The sequence below is a fragment of the Lonchura striata genome, chromosome 7 (assembly GCF_046129695.1).
Source record: "Lonchura striata isolate bLonStr1 chromosome 7, bLonStr1.mat, whole genome shotgun sequence".
Classification (NCBI taxonomy): domain Eukaryota; kingdom Metazoa; phylum Chordata; class Aves; order Passeriformes; family Estrildidae; genus Lonchura; species Lonchura striata.
Genome location: NC_134609.1, coordinates 33,839,419 through 33,862,685, shown reverse-complemented (window position 1 = coordinate 33,862,685; position 23,267 = coordinate 33,839,419). Strand labels below are relative to the sequence as shown.

General features: G+C 42.5%; 1 long non-coding RNA gene across 1 annotated transcript in view; it reads right to left on the bottom strand.

Moving 5' to 3' along the window:
• LOC144246625 (uncharacterized) overlaps window positions 1–21,004 on the bottom strand; it is a 31,994-nt gene extending 10,990 nt beyond the window's left edge. Inside the window, exon 1 of the long non-coding RNA XR_013340286.1 lies at window positions 20,951–21,004. This is a non-coding gene — a long non-coding RNA (uncharacterized LOC144246625). The remainder of the gene's footprint in view (window positions 1–20,950) is intronic.
• Between the last annotated feature and the right edge of the window lie 2,263 nt (window positions 21,005–23,267).

The window sequence follows — 23,267 nt, the reverse complement described above, 5'->3', positions numbered from 1 at the left end:
CTTTGTCAGTAGCCTTTCCCTTTGTATTATTGCATGTATTTTTTGTCCTTTTCCCCTTTTCCCAATAAATTGTATTTCTGACTTAGAGTCTCTCACTGGTTTTGCTTTCAAACCAGGACAGATCCCAATGAGATATCTTTTCAGTGCAAAGTATGTCCACCATCCCTTCATGAGTTCATGAACTATATAAATATAGTGCATTCTGTTGGTACCATATTTATAGAAAGATTTATAAAGAAGATCCTTTTCCAACCTAATATACTATAAAAATAAAACAATGCATTCTCTGTCAATTGGGAAAAAAAAATTCATCAAGCTTGGGACATACAAACACTTTAACTCAAAATGCTGAAATGAATGTTTTAAGGCATGTACCAGCCTTTTTGCCTTCTTAAATTTCTATGAAATTTAAGAAAATAGGTGTTAATCAAGCTAGTAGTAAACTGGCAATCCAAAGGAACAAGCATAAACAGTCAATTTTGATACTGTTCAAGATGCATAGTATTACATATGAAAATAATAAATACTACTAATAATAATTTGCTTTGATATTACTTTTAGAAGCATTTTTCCACATGGGAAGTATAAAATTTTAAAGAAATACATGGTTGAGGAAAACTGAAAATATTTACTGAAAGAGGAGAAAAATCTCTCCCCGTAATTGGTATTAGCAACTACTTCTAATGCAGTCAAGATTTGATAAAGGCACTATCATATCTTCTGCTCAAAATACACATTCTCAAGGAATTTTGTACTTCAGACATGCAAAGTGATAATCAAACAAATCGAAAAAAAAAATAAAGCAAATACTACAGGATTTCAAGGTTCAAAGCTTCCATTTAGACTTAAAATATTTAGGACCTTCTACAAATACCAATACCACAGGAGTTCTGCGGAGGTTGACATCTTTGCTATGTGACTTCTCATACTCAAACCAGAAAAAAACACCATGAAAACTACTACAACTTTCTGTTTCTCTTGTTTTCCATTTGCTCTCCCTCACTTTTCTGCACTCTTTATTTTGTTCTATCTAGTTTTTCTTGCAATCCAGTCTCCCGATTCTTAGCCAGAGACAAATGAAAAGGACTTTTCAGCAAATCTTCCTTTGCATCCTCATGAGATGGGCTCTTCACCAGCCAGCCAGCCAGCTAGCCTTTGATTTCAAACACATCAACCCTTCAGGGCTTCCAGGATTGTTCTGCCTAATTCTTTCTGCGGGCTCCAGTTTTCTCCAGACGCTCCTATTTTGTGTAAATCGGGGGAAATACAACCTCCTTCCCTCCAGTCAGCTTCCCCATGCTCTGCTCTGTTCTTTAAGCAGCTGGTCAAGGCAAAAGGTCTCCCTGCTGTACAAGGTATATCTTTTAAGGGAACACAGCACAATGTAAGGGGAAATGCAAGCAAACTAAAGAAACTGATACAAAACAGGATGGTGCATCGCAAAAAAGGCCTCTTTTCCACCCACAAACATCTTAGTCACAATTTCCTCAAGTACTGGTAATACCTAGCTGTCACACCTACTTATAATTACTATGTCTACAAGATGGTGCAAGGAGGTATTCAGTAATATTTTAATCATCAGATGTTTTCATGACATGGTGAGCAGAAAGCCTTTTTATCAAGGCAACATCCCTGTCTACCAGACACCATCACAGGAGATTTATATTTTTCTCACTTTTCCATCCCATCTTCAAAACCACAGCTGGCTGTTTAGCTGCTATGCTCCTACGGCTATGGGAAATACTCAGGGCCTCTCAGAATTATTTAATAGGCTCATTGCCATTGCTGGTAGCTGTAAAGTACTAATCCTAATGAAGGTCACAAACATATTTAACGTGCATGTACACTCCAACCAATCATCTCCTTACCACTGCAATATCTACACGCCATTCTTTTGCGGAAGAATTCCTTGTTTCAGAGAAACCAAGGAAGCATCACTTGTGCTCTGTATATTGTGTTCAATGAGTCTTTCAATACAAAAACTGACAATCTGTGAAGACCGAAGAACTGAACTTGTTACTGCACTGAGGTGTCCTTTCAGTTCCATTTTCTAAGAGTGCTCTTTAGACCTAACACTAATTGTAACACTAAGGCTGAACATTCCTTTGTTTCAAAACTGATGCTTTTTCTATAATGCAGAGTCAGTAAAAAAAATACTGCTTCCTTGGTATCTGAGCTATTCCTCTATTTATATTACAGCTATTACCTGGTCACTTTGAAGGCCTTTGTCTATCTTGTTCCACTTCAATTTGCCCACTCTGACATTGTCTCTTAGTTACTTTTTTTTTTTTTTTCCTATCAGGGGAAGTTGTATAACTGCCACTGCCTAACCCTCAGCATGGAAAATCATGGAATGGATTTCTTCATCACCGATTTATACTTCGCATTTCTTTACTACTTATGGGTTTGTTAGGTGATTAGCTTGTGTCAATTTGAAATCACCTGGTGCCACCAGGGTTGGCAATGGTAGCAAATGACTTTATGAATGATCTATTAAGATTTTTGTACTTCAAAGCAAATGTTAATGCAGAAACAGGTAGATGAAGTAATTCAGTGAGCACCAGTGGTGATAGAATTTGTATTTTAGAAAACTCTATTTCAGTTCAACAGATATAGTGGCTGAGATGAGTGAGTTCCTGCCCAAGCTAATTTTTTAACAGTGCTTAATCAGTCTTCAGGGAAGCCTAAAGTCCAAACCTGAATGCAGGCTCTTCCACAACCAGGTTTGTCACAGACGTCACTGCTGTGCCCCATCTCACCTCCCCAGCCACATCCATAACCTTCTCCAATTCTACATCCTTCCCTCCAGTCATTTACCACCATGAGGTTCCAGAGTTAGTGTCCAACACAGCCTGCATCTTAAAGGCTGTATCTCAAAAGCACATACAGTTAAAGAATAATTTTAAAATCCACCAAGTCCAAGTGGACACCAGGGTTTTATGCAGATATTAGAATTTCAACTATATATTTTCATTGATTGCAGATCTCCAACTCGAGATTGGAATGACTTTCTTCCTTGTTTACAACCAAACAGAGAAGAAGTCTCATTTTTCAAGTTGTCAATATTAAGAAATATAACACTCCTTTCTACTTCCAGGAACTGACTTCATTTTAAATCTGCCAGATTTTAATCTCACTAATATATGCAACTTTCATTCTCAGGCTCAGCTTCTACCATGTTTTAGTGATGCTGCTCTGCAAGTAAAAAATGGTGCGTACACACAATGTGATAATCAGATGCCAACTTTGGCTGCTGAAGACGTTATTGCCAAAATCTTTTCTCAGATTGCGTCTTCTCTCTCTGAGCTGCGTCACTCGGTTTAGGAAGAACATGCAGTTTAATTAATTTGTTACATGAGCATTTGAACAGCGAAACCAGCAACTGCCCTTCCAGAATTTGACATACTAAAATTCATCGTCGGAATTTCCTCGCTAGAGATAAAATTCAACCCTGAGCAATGGCACAATATAGGAGATATATATATCGCTTCGCTTCTCTTTGCAGTAATACATGATTTCACATTCTGTGCGTGGGACAAAATGACCCAATCACAGCAAATCCACACAGACCACACTGCTGTACTTAAATGAGCCTACTGCAACTAAATCTCTGCTTTCACTCCTAAAACAACCTTCTCTTGAAATTTCTGAAGTTTCCTGTGCATCTGGCCAGCATAAAGCTGAACACACAGACAAAAGTCACAGTTAATATATAAAATTATATATAAATAGTATGAGACAATAACAGATTAACAGACTGTTCTGCATCATGCTACAGCCATCAAGCACACGGACATCTTCTCCTTCATATTTTGACTTTTCCTTATTTAGGGCACTATAATCATAAGTAGTAAAGTGGCTACTAAATGCTATTTCTTAGAACACCCTAAAAAACTTCAGCTATTTTAATTAGTAGTTTCTGGAATAGACAGCTGTTTTGTTATTAAGGTAATCACCTCATCCGGCACTGGTGCTCCAGTGCCAGACCACATGATCAGGTGGTAACCTTAAACATTAACCTAACCTCTGCAAATGATAGTTTAAAAGTTGTTGAACACATTTAAGTAAAAACTACTCTATTTGTATACTTGTACTCATAAAAAACTACATGTGAACTGCTGAAATTACAACTAAGGGATGGTTCTAAAAGTAGCCAGTCTTCTATTAAGAAAAAAGAAAGTGTAGAGCTTGAGAAAAAAAAATAATGGGCCAGTGATTTTTAAGAGTGCCTTTAAATGCAATATTACAGAAGGAATGATCCTCTAACAAAAGATTTAGTCACCTTAAAGACATGAACCGGGTAGTTACTTGAGGCACAGCAGTGTTTTTGTTCAGCAAATATTTACAAGAATGAGATTTATGAAAGGTGTTTGAATTGATTTTTTATTTTGTGAATGACAACCTTGCATTTCTATGCAACACTGAAGCATATAAATGAAAATGGATGTCCTGCATCACTAAAATCTAATGTGATGAATCTTTAAACAGAAAATACACCTGTACAGTAAATAGGTGACAAATACACCTACAGTTTCTGGCACACTGTATTGTCTCAGTAGTGGCAGAGTGGGTGAGATTTACAGAGTTATATACTGCCCTGAGCAAGATTTTATAATCACAGCTCTCCCTCAATAGGTGGCAAAAGTCAAGGTGCATTTGAGAAATGCTAAGACATGTTACAAGTCATTCTTCTATTAAAAAAGGAGGACAGAAGAATTAGAAAATATATAGAACAAAACACAACCCTCTGGAGGTATCCTGCTCACAGGACACAGGAAAGAGGTCACGGATATTAACCATTCTAAAAGGTTTCTAAATTTCTAAAATCTTGACTGTATTCATATGGGTGCAATTCCTCAATGGAACCCAATCATGGGCTCAGTACTTTGAAACTACAACTATTTTATTTTGAGAAATGCGTCTGCACTATAAGGGAGGTTATTGCTTTCAGATTACAAAGTGGATTCTGAAGTGTTTTAACCTCCAGCCACCTGCCCCTCCATTCCTGTCCACAGGATACTGCTGAAGTTGAAAACAATGTATTTTGTTATTCCTCTGACAATTTTTTAATAGAAAGGAAATAAAATAGAAAATTCTTTCTCACAGAAGAAAAAAAAATCACCTAAAAGCATATATGCAAGACTACAACACAGATAAGACTATATGAGTGAACTTGGATCTGACAAATGAAATGGGATTATGACTTTGTATTGCTTTGAGGTGATTTGTTATTCCTTATGCGGATTACTAAGGTATTTTCTGCTCAATTTACTTTGTACTGAAGATTTGTTCCCTGCTTGCTTCCTATAATTCTCTCTCCCAAAACAATGTTATCAAGTGGATGTCAGTTAGAAGTACAGGTCTATTATCACAACATTACCAAACTGAAAGAGATGCAGTCATAGGAACAATTTTTCTTTTTAATTTCTCTAAAAACATTATGTCCTATAGCCAGAACTCCATGCTGTGTGATTTATCAGCATGAGCCTCTATTAATCTGCAGCTGTGCCATCACAGCACATCCATGTACAGCAGCTTGTGACACAACAAAACAACCTGTCCCCCAGCCAGAAAAAAATATACTACCTAAGCAGAAAGAAGCAATATTTGGTATTTATAATCTAGCTCTTGTAGACCAGGAAGAATAAAAAAAAATAAACAGAGATTTGAGATGCAGCATAAAGGATGAAGGGTTTACTAAATGGGGCAAGTGAAAGTTGATATTTCTGTTGCTCCTCCTTTTCCCCCAAATTGATAATTTTAGAGACAAATAAAGAAAAATATATATTTGAAAACAAAGTTCCCTTTTTACTTTAAATCAAATATTTGTAATACAGGAAAGAGCATGTAACAGATAACTTTTCATTAACAGCTAGATGACATTCTGAAATTAATTACTATACCAATGTACTCATTGGTGCTCCCTGTAAGAGCCTGAAAATATCTAACTCCATGTATAACTGACTTTTTTTCTCCTCTAAGCCCCTTTAGATTCCTTTTACTCATTAATCTGAGGTCTATGGAATTAGAAGTGATACATCTGGTTAACTAAATTCCAGTTCCCTGCTGGAAAGCAATACTTAACCTGAGAAAGGGTAACTGTCCATTAAGTGGGATATAAAGTGCTCTTTGGAAACTGCCACTGGTGATACGCATGGATCAGACTTCTGATTCCCAAAGCTGAAGTTATGTTTGCACACCTTACAGGTGCACAAAACTATGAACTAAGCTCTCTGTATGTGATTCATCATGACATTAAAATTGCAGTCCCTCGATGTAATTTTACATAGTCTCATTTTATTTCATGATGTGTTAATTTTCTTCAGCATGTTTAAATTATAAGATGATTTGAAACAGCTAATAACAAACAAGTTACTAAGGGACCATCAAAAAGACGTATTTCCAAATAAAGTTCAAAACACCCCACTTGTAATTGTTTCAGATATCATCTGAATGTTGAGTGTCAAATGCAAGGTGCAGAAAACCTGTGGTACCAATACAGGTTGGGAGATGAAGGGGTTAAGAGCAGCCCTGACAAGAAGGACTTGGGGATGGGTAAGAGGCTAGACATGACCCAGCCATGGGCACTCACAGCCCAGAAACCAAACATATCCCGGGCTGCATCCAAGGCAGCGTGGGCATCAGGGTGAGGGAGGGGATTCTGCCCATCTACAGTGCTCTGGTGAGACCCCCACCTGGAGTGCTGCCGCCAGCTCAGCACAAGAAAGACATAGACATGTTAGAGCTGGTCCATAGCGATGGTAAGAGGGCTGGAGCAGCTCTCCTATGATGGAAGGCTGAGAGAGTTGGGGTTGTTCAGCCTGGAAAAGAGAAAGCTTCAAGGAGACTTGAAAGGGTACCTGAAGGGGGACTGAAATGAAACTGGAGAGGAACCTTTTAGCAGGGTTGCAATAGGACAAGAGACAATGGTGTTAAAAAGAGAGGCTAGAAAGAAGGAAGGTTTTTTTTTACAATGAAGGTGGTAAGGAGCAACTGGAACAGGCTGCCCAGAGAGGTGGTAGATGCCCCATTCCTGGAGGCATTCCAGATCAGGTTGGAGAGGACTCTCAGAAACCTGGTCTGGTTGAAGATGCCCCTGCCTACTGCAGAAGGTTTGGACCACAGAATCTTTGCAGGCCCCTTGCAACTCAATCTATTCTATGACTATCATTCTGTTTTAAACTATTTCATAACCATTTAAAAATCCAAACAAATTTCAAAGGTCAAAAGAGTAAGGTTTAAAACCTTAAAAATTATTCAAAAACAGTTTATCTGTAAAAGCATACAGAAGAACACAATCTGTTTGTGATAAAACACAACTACAATAAAGTAGCTTAATTGTTCTTGAAAGAAGAGTAAAACACTCTAAAGGATTCAGACATCTAAATTTTTCATATGTCAAAATTTTGAGTATCAGAGAATTGCTCCACAATATGTAAAAAATGTACATTGAAATAATGACTTCTAAAAATTTCAAAGATATTCACTACTTTATTACATACCAAGACAAATATTTACAGTCTTGTGAAGATTGTGCTTTGGCTCATTTCATGCATCCTTTGTATCCTCATTCTCCTTTTGCATGGGACAACAAAGGAGGTAAAAGATATGACAAAATGTTGAGAAGCAAAGAAAGGCTAAGCTGGACCAGCATAAAAAACATGCAGCAAATCAAGCCCTTGGGTATTGTAAAGCAGCATTAAAAGCCCAGGTGACACCCTCCTCCATGCTTGCTGTAAAAATCTGTTTAAAAAATTCCTTGGACCTACTCAGCAATTACTGTTCCCACAGACCTCTGGTTCTCTTGCTGGCAAGGCAGGGCCATCAAGCACCAGAGCAGCACTCCCTTCCAGGAGAAGGCAAGGTCTCTGCTCCACCATGCCAGCTGCAAAGGGAGGGCAGGACAGAGGCAAAGAGATGGTGGCCAGTGCAGCTTTCCAGAAGCCATTCTACAATGCCAGACTTCTGTCTATCAGGTCAGTGAGATGGAAGTTTGAAGAGATCAGGCCTTTCATACAGGGAGGGAGCCCCCAGGGAACAGGGGCAAATGACATATGAACCTGGCTCTGAGAGCCTGGACTGCCCCGTTTCACTTGTGCAAAGCAAATGAGAAGAGGAGGAACCATTTGAACACCCCACCCCCAAGAACCAAAACTAGTGATGTCCCTGCTCCACAAAAAAAAACCAAACCCAAACAAAGAGTACAATTCATTTTGTATGGGTTGTTCCTGCCTGGGGCAAAAGAAAAATGGGCATTTGGCTTCTCCCTCCTACTTCTCCTTTAGGTCATGGATAGAGATATGATCCTCACCACGGACACCTCATCAGACAGAACAAGAAGACAGCTCAGTCACACTGTGAGAAAGCCATCAGCCCAATGACAAAAGAAGGACTAGGTTTTCTTGTACACCTCCTTGGACACTGCTTAAATTCCAGGCCAGCAAAAGCCCAGGCCAAGCGCAGCAGGCACGAAGCAGCAAATGCTGCCACTACCACCTGGCTCCTCTTCCCATCCCTCCAGCAGTGTCTAGTCCATGAACAAAGACTGCGCTCCAAAAACAAACACTGCTTCTACCCTACTGAAGCAAACCACACGTCACAGGAGAAATGCAACTGAATACGAGGAAGGAGTGGGATGGAAGGTGGCGAAGAGGACAGGAGCATCTGTCCAGATACACAATGACAAGTCTCACCTTTGGCAGCTTTTCCTGAGCTACGTCACAGGACAATGAAATATTGTGCTTTTCCCTGCCGCTGGCAAATGGCCAGGAGCAACAGATAACTCCTTCCTTTGAAAAGCAGCTGCCTTGGCTGTTAACTGCTCTCCAGTCAGCATTCTTCCTCCACACAGAAACCCACCTTGCAAATAGACACATTTCTGCTTTGCATCTGCCATCACAAATTCCACAGGCCTCTTCTCTTGGATTGGTACTCAGTGCCATGGTGCCCAGGATGTGGTGCAGCCTATGGCAGCACAGCTTTTGGGAACAGATATCTTCAGAGGTGCTGGTGTACTGGTGGAAGCACTCAAGCATCAGTGGGAGGAATCTCAGGGAGATGGACCTGACCTGAAGGAATAGAGGCCATCAGAGAAGCCTGAGGGCAGCCTGGCAACTGCCTGCACACACAGGGGCACTGGGCAGCTCTGAGGGTAGCAAAGGAAGCGCTGCAGGTGTGCACCTGCCACAAATACATTCCCTGATAGGTAACCCATTGCAAGAGCATGCCGGATAAGCCCTGCATATCCCACCCCAAGCAACTCTTTGGAGACAATACAAACTTTTACTGCTTAGCCTTCTACTATCCAACCTCCTTTCAATAAATCCTTCCTTTCAGAGCTCTCTTTAACTTCAGCAGATCAATCACAGATTCCCCATTCTCCTAATGCTCTCAGAATGGTCTTTGCAGTACCTTGCAAGCCCAGTCTTCATCAAGGAGGCAGCTCACTCCATGCACCCAGCATTCCAACGAGCACCAAGTGGTTGTGTAACCACACGAAGCTGATGGACTTTGAAGTCCATTCAACTACGACTGAAATGCATCACAACACCTTCCCCATGGTGACTTTCTGGAGACTGAGACAGAGATGATTCTCAGGCTGTGCATTCTGAGACCATTCCTAAGCTTTTATCCAGGCTGCCAAGAAGGTTCCCCTGACACCAGCAAGATGCATGTACCCTTCACAGAGCTGAGGAGGACAGGTTCACTCCTCTAGTGCATCCTTGTCACTTTTGTAAGGTTGGGGTCAAAAGTATTTGCCCGCAGCCCCTGAAACCAGTGAGTGCTCTTAAAGCACAAGTACTCTGCAGGTTTTAAGATCTAAATTCTCACAGTTCACCAGCAGCTCTTACACAGCAACACTTTCTTCATCTGCTTGCTCTTTGCAGAGAGTTCAGAACAAGCACAGCTCTCCCATTTCTGATCCCTGCTGCCCAGACCACTGTGGACAGTACTCTTTCAAGACTTTTACAAACTTTATCTGGAAATTACATCCTTTTTACAGAAGAGGGCTCATCTTTTTCTCTGAGGGACCACAACAGAAGCATGAGCTTCCAGACAGTGATGCCAGCCTCCGGACGGTGATGACAATTGTTCACACAGACCCCAGAGCTGCCAAAACTGTGCTCCTGAGCTGCAGCTCAGCACTGGCAGCCCACAACCAGAACAGTGAGGATGCTTTGTCCTCAAGGCAGCTACAGAAATCCAGGCTTGAAAAATAGTGTGAGTTTGCCTGTTTTGCCTGGTTTCATGTTTGACGTGGATTAAATGTCAATAACTGTAGACTAAACCTCTAGTTCAAAATTCTAATTCTGCAAATAAGCAAACAATCATTGATTCTATGTGCCACTCTGGCTGAAAGGCAACCCTTCCTCCCTCTTAATTAATAGCCCTCTTCAAATTCCATCAGTGTTCATGTAAACATCCCATCAAATAAGCTTATCTCTACTATATGAATAATTCAAAACCTTTAAGTTTATGAGAAAAATCAGTAACAAACCTGCCTGAACAAAAATTATTAGTGTTATTTAGTTGGGTTACAAATACAAGCTATAAATTGCTATTCAGTAAATAAATTAATCTGCTTTTTGTATTGTGTCTGAGTACTCCCTCCAAGCACATCCTTTGAGGCTTCCCATTTCAAAAGGAAAATTTCACACTTAGTGCTTTTAGTGCAAAAGTTTGGGCTGGTACTTTTTATACGAGAGAAGGCATTACCCTTTGAAGAGCAAAAGGGATTGTTAAGTAAAAGCTTAACAACCAAAAGAGCTTTTACAGCTACTGCTGTCAAATTTGAAACAATATTTTCAGCTTAGATAGCATGATGGTAACACACCCAGTTATAATTTACATCACAGGTACAGGTTGGCTGGAGAATGGAACAAGACTAGATGTGGGGAGACAGACTTGGGAGCGTTTGTGGTTGAAAAGCTCAACATGACCTGGCAATTTGTGCAGTCCAGAAACCCAACCATGTCCTGGGCTGCATCCAAAGCAGCTTGTCCAGGAGGGCCAGGGAGGGGATTCTGTCCCTCTGCTCTGGTGAGACCCCACTTGCAGTGCTGCATCCAGCTTTGGGGTCCTCTGCACAGGAAGGACAGGGAACTGTTGGAGCAAGTCCAGAGGAGGCTACCAAGATGACCAGAGGGCTGGAGCACCTCTCCTGCGAGGCCAGGCTGAGAGTTGCGGCTCTTCAGCCTGGAGAAGGCTCCAGGGAGACCTTAGAGCAGCCTTACAGTACCTGAAGAGGACCTACAAGAGCTGGAGAATGACTTTTCACAAGAGCACTAAGTGATAGGAAATAGACTTACACTAAAGAAGGACAGGTTTAGATAAGACATCAGAAAGAATTTCTTTACTGTGAAGGTGGTGAGGCAGTAGAACAGGTTGCCCAGAGAAGCTGTGCACTCCCCATCCATGGAAATGCTCAAGACCAGGTTGGATGGGGCTGTGAGCAACCCGGTCTAGTGAAAGGTTTGCTGCCAGTGACAGGGAAGAAGGAATGTGATGATCTTTAAGGTCCCTTCCTACACAAACCATTCTGTCATTCTATGAAGAATTCATCTTATCTAAAGCTACCAGGGGAAATGTTCAGACACGTTTTTTACCTTCAGCAGTATGTAGTGCATAACTATCACCATGCCTTTCATTCTCAAGTGAAATACAAAGAAAATACTAAAGATAAGAACAAAAACATCACCCAAAAACCACTGAGTATATAGAGCAAACTTAATTTAGTTCACCCCATTGAGAAACTTAAAGTTATTGAATTTTGCTTAGGGAAGATTCATTTACCTAGAAGATGAAAAACTCTCGCGAGGGCTTTAGCCTCAGTTGTGTAAACATACTTGAATGTAATATGTATTTAAGGGCTCATAAAAGAGAAAGGGTGATGCCTATAGTAAGTAACCATTCTTGGTTACTTTTTCAAAGCAAGTGAAATTTTCAAATTTGGGAATAATGTTCTTTAAAACCAAACAAAAACCCCATCAAAATCCCCTCAAACCCCACAAAGTACAACAAAACTAAAAAAAAAAAAAAAAACAAAACAAAAAAAACCACCAAAAAAAGGGCAAACAAAACAAAAACCAAACAACCCACTATAAATTTTTAAATGGTTTGCAAGTAGAACTAACTTAAGTTTTATTTCCAATGGGCAGTGTTAACTGCAGACAAAAAAATTCAGGTTTTGGACAACATCTTTAAGTTTGCATTCCCTTTTCTTTTTGTCAGATGTTGAAATGCATGCATCATCTTCAGGATTAAAGCTATTTTTGTCGTACATAAAGGGTGTGAACTATGGTGTACAAAGGAGTGCACTCAAGTCTTAAAGCCCCTCACTCTGCCATGACTCATGCACATAGAATATACAGGCTGTGAATCCTAGGCACATTATCTTCATGGAGTACACAGTAATCTACATCCCTCCTATCTTACACCGAATAGAAATCTAGTAAAAAACCACAACCAATCAACACTTAAGAAAACCCAATAAGGAAAAAGAAGATTTATGTGCAAAGGTGAACTCCTTTCCCTCTTTTCTGCTAATTTGAAAAAAACTGTATGGTCTCCATCAGAAAGGATATGTTCCTATTGGTATCTGTGCTAGAGGCAAGAGTCTGAGAGCTGATCCAATCCAGCTCAAAATTCCCTCTGAGCACTGACAGCTCTTCAGCCTGGCTGTGTGAAAGGCTGACAGCATCTGTGGCTGATAGCTACCAACAGAGCAACAGAGTGATTGAACTAGCACACATCCATCTACTTTCATTTCCCCTGACCCTGATGATAGGGGTGCAGGGTGGAAGGCATGGGAGGATCAACTCAACGCAAAGCTGGACTTACAGGGTCTTTCTTCAGAGTGAGCCTGCACCAACGTTCAAATCCACATCCCAAGTGGGAAAATAAAACTCACCTTCACAAGGCATGTTTCTACTACCCATATGACTGTGGGTTTGGTTTTTTTTTTTTCCCTCTTTCCTTTTGAAAACCCATCTCCATGTGTAACCAACTAACATCCCTTGACCCAGTTTAATTCACGTTAATTGTTATCTGTGGTGATTAGGTTTCCTTCCTTACTGAGGTGCTTTGAACAGTACAGTCATAAGATAGTCTGCTACTTCAGCACAGAGAACCAAAGGGATATTCTGCAAGCAAAACAAGAAACCCTATTCAGGGCATGTCTGGGAAAGAGAGCATCATATAGGCAATATGATGCAGCCACAGGTGGAACAGAAGGTTTAAAGTTCAATAGAAACAGTAGTTTCACTCACTGATTAAGCAGAGATTTTTCTCCCTTTCATGCAAAGAATAGTAATTTTTCCTCATATCCATGTGTGACTCTATACAAAACATGAGACTGTGATCGTTTCTTTAACAGGAGGGCAATGGTGCAATGGTGCTCTTCAAAAAAGCATAAAGCTGTTACAGGTATTTTGCTAGATAATTCTCTGGGTAAATTTCCTTAAGACCTCCTCTTGTACTCCGAACTCCCAAACTTGCATAACATGGTAGGACACGCAAAAACTGCCAGATTTTCCCTTGGGGAAATAGATTTTTTAAAGAAGTTTTAAAAAAAAATAGTTTTAAAAGAAAGCAAAGTATTTTGCTCTGAAAAGTGCACTTAACTTTTCCTTAATGAAAATAGGCATGATCTGAAAATGGACATAATCTTCCCTCTTTGATCAACACAGCAAAGATGAAACACCAGAAATACTTGTAATTCCTAAGGCAAGTACATCTACATCTGCTTTAGGCTATTTTGGCTGTAGCATTTATATACTCTAATTATTTTGTGCATTAAATACCATAAATATCCCTGTTGATTTTTGATCTATTTGTGGGTTCTAACATACAGCTGTATTTCATTTCTCCAAGTAGGACTCTTCATTCTGCAAGTAGGACTTGTACACCAATGCATTTCAGGGACAATCATTATTATGCTACCAGCTTTTTCCTATGTTATCATTCAATTTTATGTCTGTGTACCTACACCAAAGCATACCTCTGTGGAACAGAGGAAGAAAATTTACTTATGATTTACTCTGAAAGCAAGTGAACAATCACTTAGCTTTATGTAGCAGGAACTTTGCAGTCCACTTGCAACACAAAAAGTACCTAAGCAAAAAAAATTCTAGCAATTTCTTCAAAGACAACAGATCTTTCTCCAAGACAATACACTTGATTAATAGAAGTATTTTCTCTCTATGAGTAAGTTCCCTCCCCAAATTAGCTTAATCTACTGTACATGTAGCACAACATTAAATATTTCTCCCTTCTATGCACGTATCTGGGGCCCTATTGATAGCTGCCATCTGCAAAAAGTACTTTATTTGACTGGCATGCACAGAATACATTTGGTTAAGCACATAAGGAAGAGAAGAAGAGTTAGTAGCAGAGAGTAAGTTACATATCTCATAGAAAGACAATAGTGCAGGTTACATCCACCCACCTGTACTAGTGCAATATGTGCCTGTGTGTGCTGGTTGCAGAGGGTCCCCCTGACTCTGGCTGAGACTCCTCATAGGGGGCTTCTGATAAACTCTGTCTTTGTAAATAGATCTATATGGTGTTCTGGAGACTGCAGTGTCCTTAACTTGGAACCCAGGTGGCTGTGCTGGCTGCTGTAAGATGCCCCAGACCCAGCTGCAAACAGATTTACAAGAGACGTTTAAGAGGGAGAAAACAAGAGACAAATACAGGATCTGACTATTAAAATTTTACCTGAAAGTAGCATTTAAACAACCAAAAAAAAAATCCTCAAAGCTAAGTAGTAAGTGTTTTCAACAAGCAAATAGAAGTAGCAAACAAGGGCAGCTACAGCTTCACTTAATCTCTTTTAGCTGCATCATTCAGCTGCCTGTATCTACACAAATTATCCCATTTCTTCCAAGGAAACTATTTTGGTGAGATAAGTATGGGCTTAATTCATACTCTGCCAACAGTTCTGCACTTGCAAGTGATGATATATTAGTCTAAACAGAAGCTTAATATTAGTTTATTATGCTAATATTGAACAGAGATTTATTTGCAAATTATACACCTAATTAAGACTTTAACACTACTGTACTAAACAGTAAGTACATGCATAATCAGATAAACTTCTTGACCAAAAGATTTAACTAACCTGATTTGACTGAAAACAGTTAAGTGGCAATCTAAAAACAACTTCAACGTAGCTGAGTAACAACATTATGACTGAGCATCCCCCTCCCAGGATTTTCAAGAATTAAAACCCTATCAGGGAGTAACTGTCACTATCCCTCTAACACTTCAGAAAAATGAAGATTTCTACAGGTAACTAAAATATTTTCATTTTAGAAAAAAATTAAACCACTCTCAAATCTCAGAAATTAAGGCCATTATAAAATCATGTCTCTTAAACACTTTAAGTTTTCAGGAAAAATTATACTTTTCTGTATGCAATTTTACTACACTATTTCCAAATTATCAGATATCAATATTTAAGCACAAAAACTACCACCCTTTAAGGTTCCTAAATCCAATTAAAAAGACAATAAATAAGAAGATTTATAAAAAGATTTAACACCATCATACTTTTTAATGTTTCTATTAAGTTGATATTTAAAAAACTAGAACAGCAAGTTGATTTAAAATTTCTTTTCAGTTGCTCCTAGAAGTTTTTCCACGTATTAATTTATTCAAGTCTCAGCTGAGGAGCAACACATTTTTATTGCATATTTTATTTAAATATTAAAATCAACTAGTACCTGTCATACCAAGAGTTCTATCCAGGAAAGGTCACACAGTTAACTTGGGGTTTTCAGACAACTGAATCCCACCTCATCTACACAATCAGCCCTCCACCCTATTCTGCTCCTTAGGAAGGCACTGGACAGACAGTTGAGATAACTGATCAAAACAGAGACCATGAACTCAAAGAACTGATGTTACTGAGAAGGAGAGGTGTAACAGGTCTCCTGCCCGTATCCCAGGTTAGCAGCCAACAGCTACATCCTTTCCTACTCAAAGCCGCATGCCAATCTGTATCACTGCCTTCAAAAACTCTTGCATTAAAGCAATTTGAAGCTCAGAGTGGCCGGAAAAGCAACCAGGTCAGAGTGGAAAAGCAGCAACCAATATACTACCAGGATGCAATAGAAGACAAGATCGGCAAGGCCCACAAGCAGTCTCGCATTAAGGAGGCTCACTGCCCTCAGAAGTGGTTTCCCCAAACCTAGAGGTTTGAATGTGGGCTCCCCCCAAACTGTACTCGCCAAGGCCAGTTCTTATCCAGCTGCCAGCCCTTCACCCCACTAATAGCACTGCACCTCTCCAGGTTTCCTGAAATCAAACCAGTGCTATGCATCAAGGACACGCACCTTTCTCCTACATATTCTGAAATGGACTCAGCCCTACTCCCTGACCAGCCCACCCTGACAGCAGCACTGTTTTCCTTTCAGAGACCTAATCAGGCATCAAGCCCATTCGCAGGCAGGTCTGTGCTCAAGTTCAAAGAGAAGTCATTATTAAACTCTCAGTCCTGCTAGTCGTTATTTACAGATGATGTATTCAGCACCAGAGCATAGCTAGAACTCTCGTGATCATGGTGGTCAAAATGTGGGGTAGTAGATTAATTTAAAAAGCCCAAACAAACCAAACCAAACCACCAAGAACTAAACAATTATTTAGAGGTTCAAGAAACCATCCATTAAACAATTATTCCAACAGTCCAATCTTGTTTGACAAAAGACTAAGAAATTATTTGATTGCAATGCCAGAGATGCATCACAGCAGAAGGTATATAGACTATACAGCTCTAAAATAACTGTAAGAGGCACCAAATTAAGAAAAAAAAAAAGTTAAATAATTTTTTTAACAGAAACTGATTAACTATATGAACAACAGCATATAGTAAGGAGAGTCTTCTTTGTCTTCTGAAACCTCCAAGACTGAAACCTGAAAGCAAGTGGAACGTCCTATTTTCTGCATCACTGTGGAGCTTTTCACAAGAAATCCCAAAGAGAAACGTGTCCAAAACCTCACAGAGAAAGTTTTCAAGGCACTCCAGTGCACAGACAGTTGCTCATGCCTTGTCAGGCCACACCAGTTCTGTCACATCCACCTGAGCTGCGCAGCTGAGGCAAAGGCTGCCCTTCCTCCCAGGGAACACTGTCTGAGACGACAGATAGCCATCCTGGGTGAAATGAATGAAATGAAAATGTTTTCTGGCAGAAAATGAGTGTCTGTAATCAGAACTTCTGAACAGATTTAGTACCACCACTTTCATATGATAAATACAGGCCATGCCCATTCTTCCAGCCCAGGTGAAAACAGGAAGGAGAACTACAGGAAAAGCAGGAAGACAGAGTCCCTTATTTGGATATATATAGAATGCCCCTGGTTTGGTGGTTTGCCTTTGCTCCTAAGCTTTGGCTTCACCCCCTCTCCAGAGCAGCAGTGAATTCCTCCAGGGTGAGGGGGAGTCTGGTCCCACTCCAGGATGTGTCCAGTAAAGGAGGGAAGATGTTTAGAGTAACTGACCAGTGTTTTTGTTACACACAAAAATCAAACCAAATAAACACTGAATAGGACTACACTGAGCTGCAACACAAAGTGTTCACAGCAGGCAGAGGCCAGAGGAGCACACAGGACCCAGAAGTACCATTTCACTTGGTTCCTTCTGCTCACATGCATTTTAATTCTGCTTCGCTTCACAGCTGCTACTCTGCCAAGGCCATTTCCATTTTCAGAAGCCTGTGTCACATGTAGCCGAGGCTGGACATCCTCACTTAGGATTTCCATGTCACGCCTGAATTTGCCAGGAAGCACGTGCACACATGTATGCCCATTTCTGTGATATGTCAGTCAGAAGTCATGCAACCTAGCAACTTGATCCTCTGCACCACTTAGAAATACATTAAAAAGCCAGGAAAAAAAACCCAACCAAGCAACAACCCACAAAAGAGAGAGCTTAGTGCAGCACCATATTAATGTTCTGCTCAGTGGTGGAGAGAAAGAAGGAGGAAAGCTGTTCTTCCAGCACTCCCAGTTCTCGACCAAGAAATGCCAATATTGCCCTCACCTGCAGCTTCCCTCCTTGCTTCAGCTGTGCCCTGACTGCTGAGGGACCACACAACCCAAAACTGCCAGCACCCACACCCACCACTGGTACGGACATCTTCATGTTCCACCTCTGGCCAAACAAACCCCAGGATGTTTCTGCTTTCCTGACAGACTTGGCAAATTTCATTGACACTTACCAAGGCAACAGAAGCCCTGTGTGGCTCTGGGGTCAGATCCCCTTTGGCACAAAAACCCGAGAGAAGATGGAGGGAAGACTCCAGCAGGAAACTGAACTCCCAGACAGGCAGTGAAGGCTGCTTCTGGCAGGCTCCTTCTGGCTTTTGGGGCACAGGAAAGGCTTTGAGACCGTCTGCATCCACGTGAAAAGCCCACACTGAGCACTTGGTTTTAAAGATGTTACACTTAATGTTACAGACACAGAATTGCTCTGGCGTTTGTCATTTCCTGCACCCACACAAACACATTAAAAGAATTAAGTGCAGAGTCCTGAAGTTCAGTTATTCCAATTCTGTTTTGGTAGGGTCACTTGACATACCAAAACCCACAGCAACACTTAAAAAATGAAAAGCAACTTCCTCCCCACCCTTAAACTTTCAGTTTTCCAGTTCAGGGGTCCTCTTAAGAGCAGGTTAAAGAAAAGAAGAAGAAAAGTCCAAGACCTAACATCACCTAGTGCACCAACCACCTCTTCTCCACAGATTTTCATTACCCCAATGGCTTTTCTAAGAAAATAAATTTGTACGTGTAAAAATCCATCCAGTAGGCAGATGTTTCTGAGCCAACACCTTGCAGGTAAAAGATCAGAGGAGAAGTGGCACAGAGGGATCCAAAAGTGCCCAAGAGAGGTTCAAGCTGATGTATTTGGGCAGGATTATTTGAACCTAAAGTGCTCTGCAGCTGCCCCAAGCCTGGAGTTTGCAGAAACAAAATGAGCTTCCCCTCCTGCCTCATTTTCTGCCCTCTCTGCTCAAGGGAGAATCACACCATGCAAATGATGGCAGAGGAATGGTGAGACCTGTCCAGTGCCCCCAGGAGGGCTGGCACCAGGGCTCATTCCCTCCTCTGGCTGATGGAACTTAAACTCAGCTGTTCTGGGATTTAGGGAGCAAAACCTAACTTTGCCACTTGCTGTTCCACTCCCTGTCACATCTGCATAGCAGGAACATCACTGTGTTCTGTGTCACACCCCAAATCAACAGCCCTGGGAGTTCTGCTGGAACCCAGACACCCTCCCCTTCTCAGACACCAACCTGACTAGTCAGCCCCACACTCCTCCAAGGTCACAAAAACCACAAACCACTAAAAATGGGTATTTTATACCAACAGGACCCATTTCAGAGGTCAAACATCCCACGCTGTGTCCCTGGGCATTCCCAAGGCTTTCTGACACAAAAGTAGAACTTTGCACATGAAGGACCATTTACCTTATAACAATATCCTCCATAAAACTTCCCACGGAAAAGCCCAGGCACTTGTAACACCCTCGGGAACACATTCCACATAAAGCATCCTCTCCTGCCACATTCCAGCCCAGCTTTCCTCCAGGATTCCAAGGTCAGCACAACTCTTATCTGTAACTTAGGGAACCCATGGCCGCAGCAGCCCCGGGAAGAAAAACGGCATTTGGTGGAGCCAAGGAATGGAGGAGCTGCCCTGTCCCAGCTCTGCCTCCTCTGCCAGCAGCAGGGGAGATGCAGCTCTCAACCATAAGATCACTTCAGTTCAACCTTACAGTAATTACCTGGCAACGCTATTAGCCCCAAAGTCCAGTGCATCATCTGTGTGCTATTTCAGGAAGTTCAGTGGATCTTTGTGGGACAAAACCTGTTTTGGGCCCAAGAGCTGACTCTAATCCCTGTTAGCTGAACTATCCAGCTGTAGGATCAGTGTTCAAAATAAACATTGGATCCTGAAGGGCAGAGTTTGTAATGCTCTGTAAAACCCCAGGGGAGAGCCAGGCTCCAAGGGCAGCCCTTGGTGCCTCCAGCAGCTGCTGCTGGAAACACTGGCAGGACTGGTACAGACGGGACTGAACCTTCACACAGCTCTGTCCAGTGGGACTGAGGGTGCCAGACCAGAGAGACTTAAATCAAGCTTGTGTCATATTTCCATCAATGGACACTGATGGGACTGAAAGCCCTGCCCCGGAATGTGGGAAATGGATTTGTAGAGAATTCTCAAAGCTTGACAGAAGGCTCACATAGTGTGCATAGTGTGCATCTGTATGCAGAATTTGAGATAAGAAATGCTGACTTAGAAATGCTATAGAATAGGACATTGAGAGAGATAAATCTTCCTCACACAATGCACCAATTTATCAGATTATGCCCTTTTCTGACACAGAAATAAGGCAACTAAGAAGTGTTTTTAAAAACTTTTATTCCATTTTCAGTCTCACATGAAGGGTGAGACAATACAGATGTTATAATTCACGCCATCACAATCAGAAGCCAACTATTTCCTAACTACATTATAAGCGTTTCTTGGCCTTTTAGCTTTTGCTACACTATGCTGTCAATGCCTTGAAACCAATCATCTAAAATTACCCCTCATTAATCTTATTACAATGCATCTTTCATAGTTCTATTTCTCTAAAGCATCTAGTCTTATTTACAAACTCATCCTTTAACACTTGTTTCTAGTTCCATTTCTCTCCCAAAAATGTCTGTCCTATTCCATGCCATTTCTAAGTCAGTATTTCTTATCTCAAATTTTCCATTCAGATACATACTATGTAAACCTCCTGTCAAACTCTGACAATTTCCTGCAAGTCCATTTCCCACAGCAGAACTGCTCCCAGCCCAGCACAGAGCTGCAAGTGCTGTTGCAGGGCACAATGACTGAAGGAACACTGGAGCTGTGACATTAAAACCAGCAAAAGCACTTACTAGTAGAAAGAGCTCCTCACCTGGTCCAAGAACTGAACCTCTGTGGCTCATCCTCACGGGGTGACCCTGCTCCAGGGAGGAATCTCCATGCAGCCCCCGAGGCCTGGGGTCAGACGCTGCCCTAGCTAAGAAGAACAAGGGGTTAGTGAAGCTTTTTGGACACATTCTGTCCTCAGAGTGGTTTGACAAAACATCCATCAGTGTGGATCTTTAATAAAGGCAGCTTGTACCTATGCTTGCAACAGACTTTCATGTGTTATTTCCTCAAAGTCTCTGTTTGAATGCATTTTGGAATTAAAAGTGTTTAAACAAGATTTAACATGAGCTCTGCACCCTGTCATGCCCCAAGCCCTAAGGAAGAGCTGGACATCCTCACACTCGCCCAAGCTGAGGCAGCTCTCATGCAGGGAGGGAGCTGCTGCAGCATTTAACACTTAAAAATCACCCCTGCCTTGAGGGTGTCCAGACCTGGGAGAAAGCCCTTCCCACCACCCTCTTGGATTTCCCTCCCTGCCACTGGCTTTTGCTTCCAGCTTGGGAAGATTTGTCCTGGGGCCATTTCAGCACCACAAAGGGCTTTTCCAACCTCAGGCGTTCCACGGGAGCCCAGTGACTGACCCAGCTGCGCACCCAGGCACAGGGGAAGCTCTAAACACAGATTATCCTGCCATGAGCCAGAGCACTCCAGGGCATCCTTGGAACAGCTGCGGAGAGCAGGAAAAAGACACAGCTGCAGCACTGATCCTGCTCCCTGCTTTCCCAGAGGGCTCCAAGGGAAATCCCTGTTAGGGTGGCACTTTTCTGGCACCCTTGCCTTAGAACCACGGCCCAGCAGGTTTCTGTGGGAGTGGGGATTATTGCTGCAGTTCAGAAGCTGCACATCCCTAAAGCATTTCCTTAGGAGCATGAAGCTTCCCACGTGCATTTTGTAGTCCACTTTGTAATTTCAGCGTCTTTCAAGAGAGTTTAAATCGCAATGAGGCGACTCGGTGCCAGCACAGCATTAGCTACGGGACATCGGGAGACTCACCAGACGACATTCTCGGCAGAGCCTCCATTCTCAGCGCTCCAGCTGCAGCGTTCGCATCTCTCACGGACTCCGAGCTCCGTTCCCAGGGCTCCCATCGGGAAACCGGCGGCCGCTCCCAGATGCAAATGCCCAGGGCACCGCCGATCCCAGCCCCTGCTCCTCTCCCCCCCGGACCCCCCTTCCTCCAGCCTTTACCCCTTTTAGAGCCACGGCCCCGCCCAGGACACAAACGGAGGCTCCCAGGTGCCTCCTGAGACCCAAATCATTCCAGGTGCATCAGGAAATAAATAGAAATAAGCTCGTCCCTTCTGGGGTAATGAATTATCTTTTTCTCTATTCCCCCTTCTGTCTCCTGTTCCTGTTTCCTAAGGTAAAACACCTGGACCAGGTGGGGGTCAGGGGGAACATGTCAAGTCCAAAACCGAGCCAAACTTGTTTTTCCATCGGTTTCCATCAGGACTGTTCAGGTTTTCCCCCTGACCCTCGGCCGTACCACGGGAGCAGCTTCTCCGTGCGACCCCCGGGGGTGGCACAGGCACCCCATCCCGCTGCTTCCGGGAAACAGAGGCCAGCCCGGCCCACAGAACCGCGGCACCGCAGCTGGGAGCGCGGCGCGGGCTTCATTCCCTGGCACACGGTCCCGGGGAGCCTCAAGTGCCAGGACAAACCCGTCCCGCAGCAGCGGAGCATTTGCTGCAGGAGATGTTTCTGAGGGGATCGCGCCCACGCTGTTCCGCCCTGCCCTGCCCGCGGCCCTGAGGCGAGCGGCAGCCCCGGCTGTGGCTGCGGCGGTGCTGCCGCCGTGTGGGAAGAGCGCGGCACTGCAGCCCCGCCGAGGGGCTCGGGACGCGTTTGAGCTTCCCAAGATGGCGGCAAAAAGGGCGGGAAAATCGAGGCGCCGAGTCCGTCCATGGCAAAGACAAGGGAGCGGCAGGAAGGGAAGGACACGGAGGTGTCAGTAAGGAAAGGCAAGACTGGGAAGGGAAAAGGCAAAGGAAGGGTAGACAAAGCTAAGCAAGGCCAGGGACAAAAGTTGTAAGCAAGGCAAGGCAGGAGATGAGCATGCAAGGCAATGAAGTAAGTGCCAGGGAGTGGTAAGAGGCCAAGGCAAGTCTAGGGTTGGCTTTGTCAGGAAAGCCAAGAAAATTGTGAGAAAGGAAGAAAAGGGGTGTTCCTCTGGGAAGGTGACATGGCTGACAGGCAGGCTGAGGTGCCTTCAAATCAACATAGCACAGACAAGAAACAGGAGGAGCTGGAAGCCACTGTGCTGCAGGAAAGTTATGGCCTTTTGCATTTCTGGAATTTGG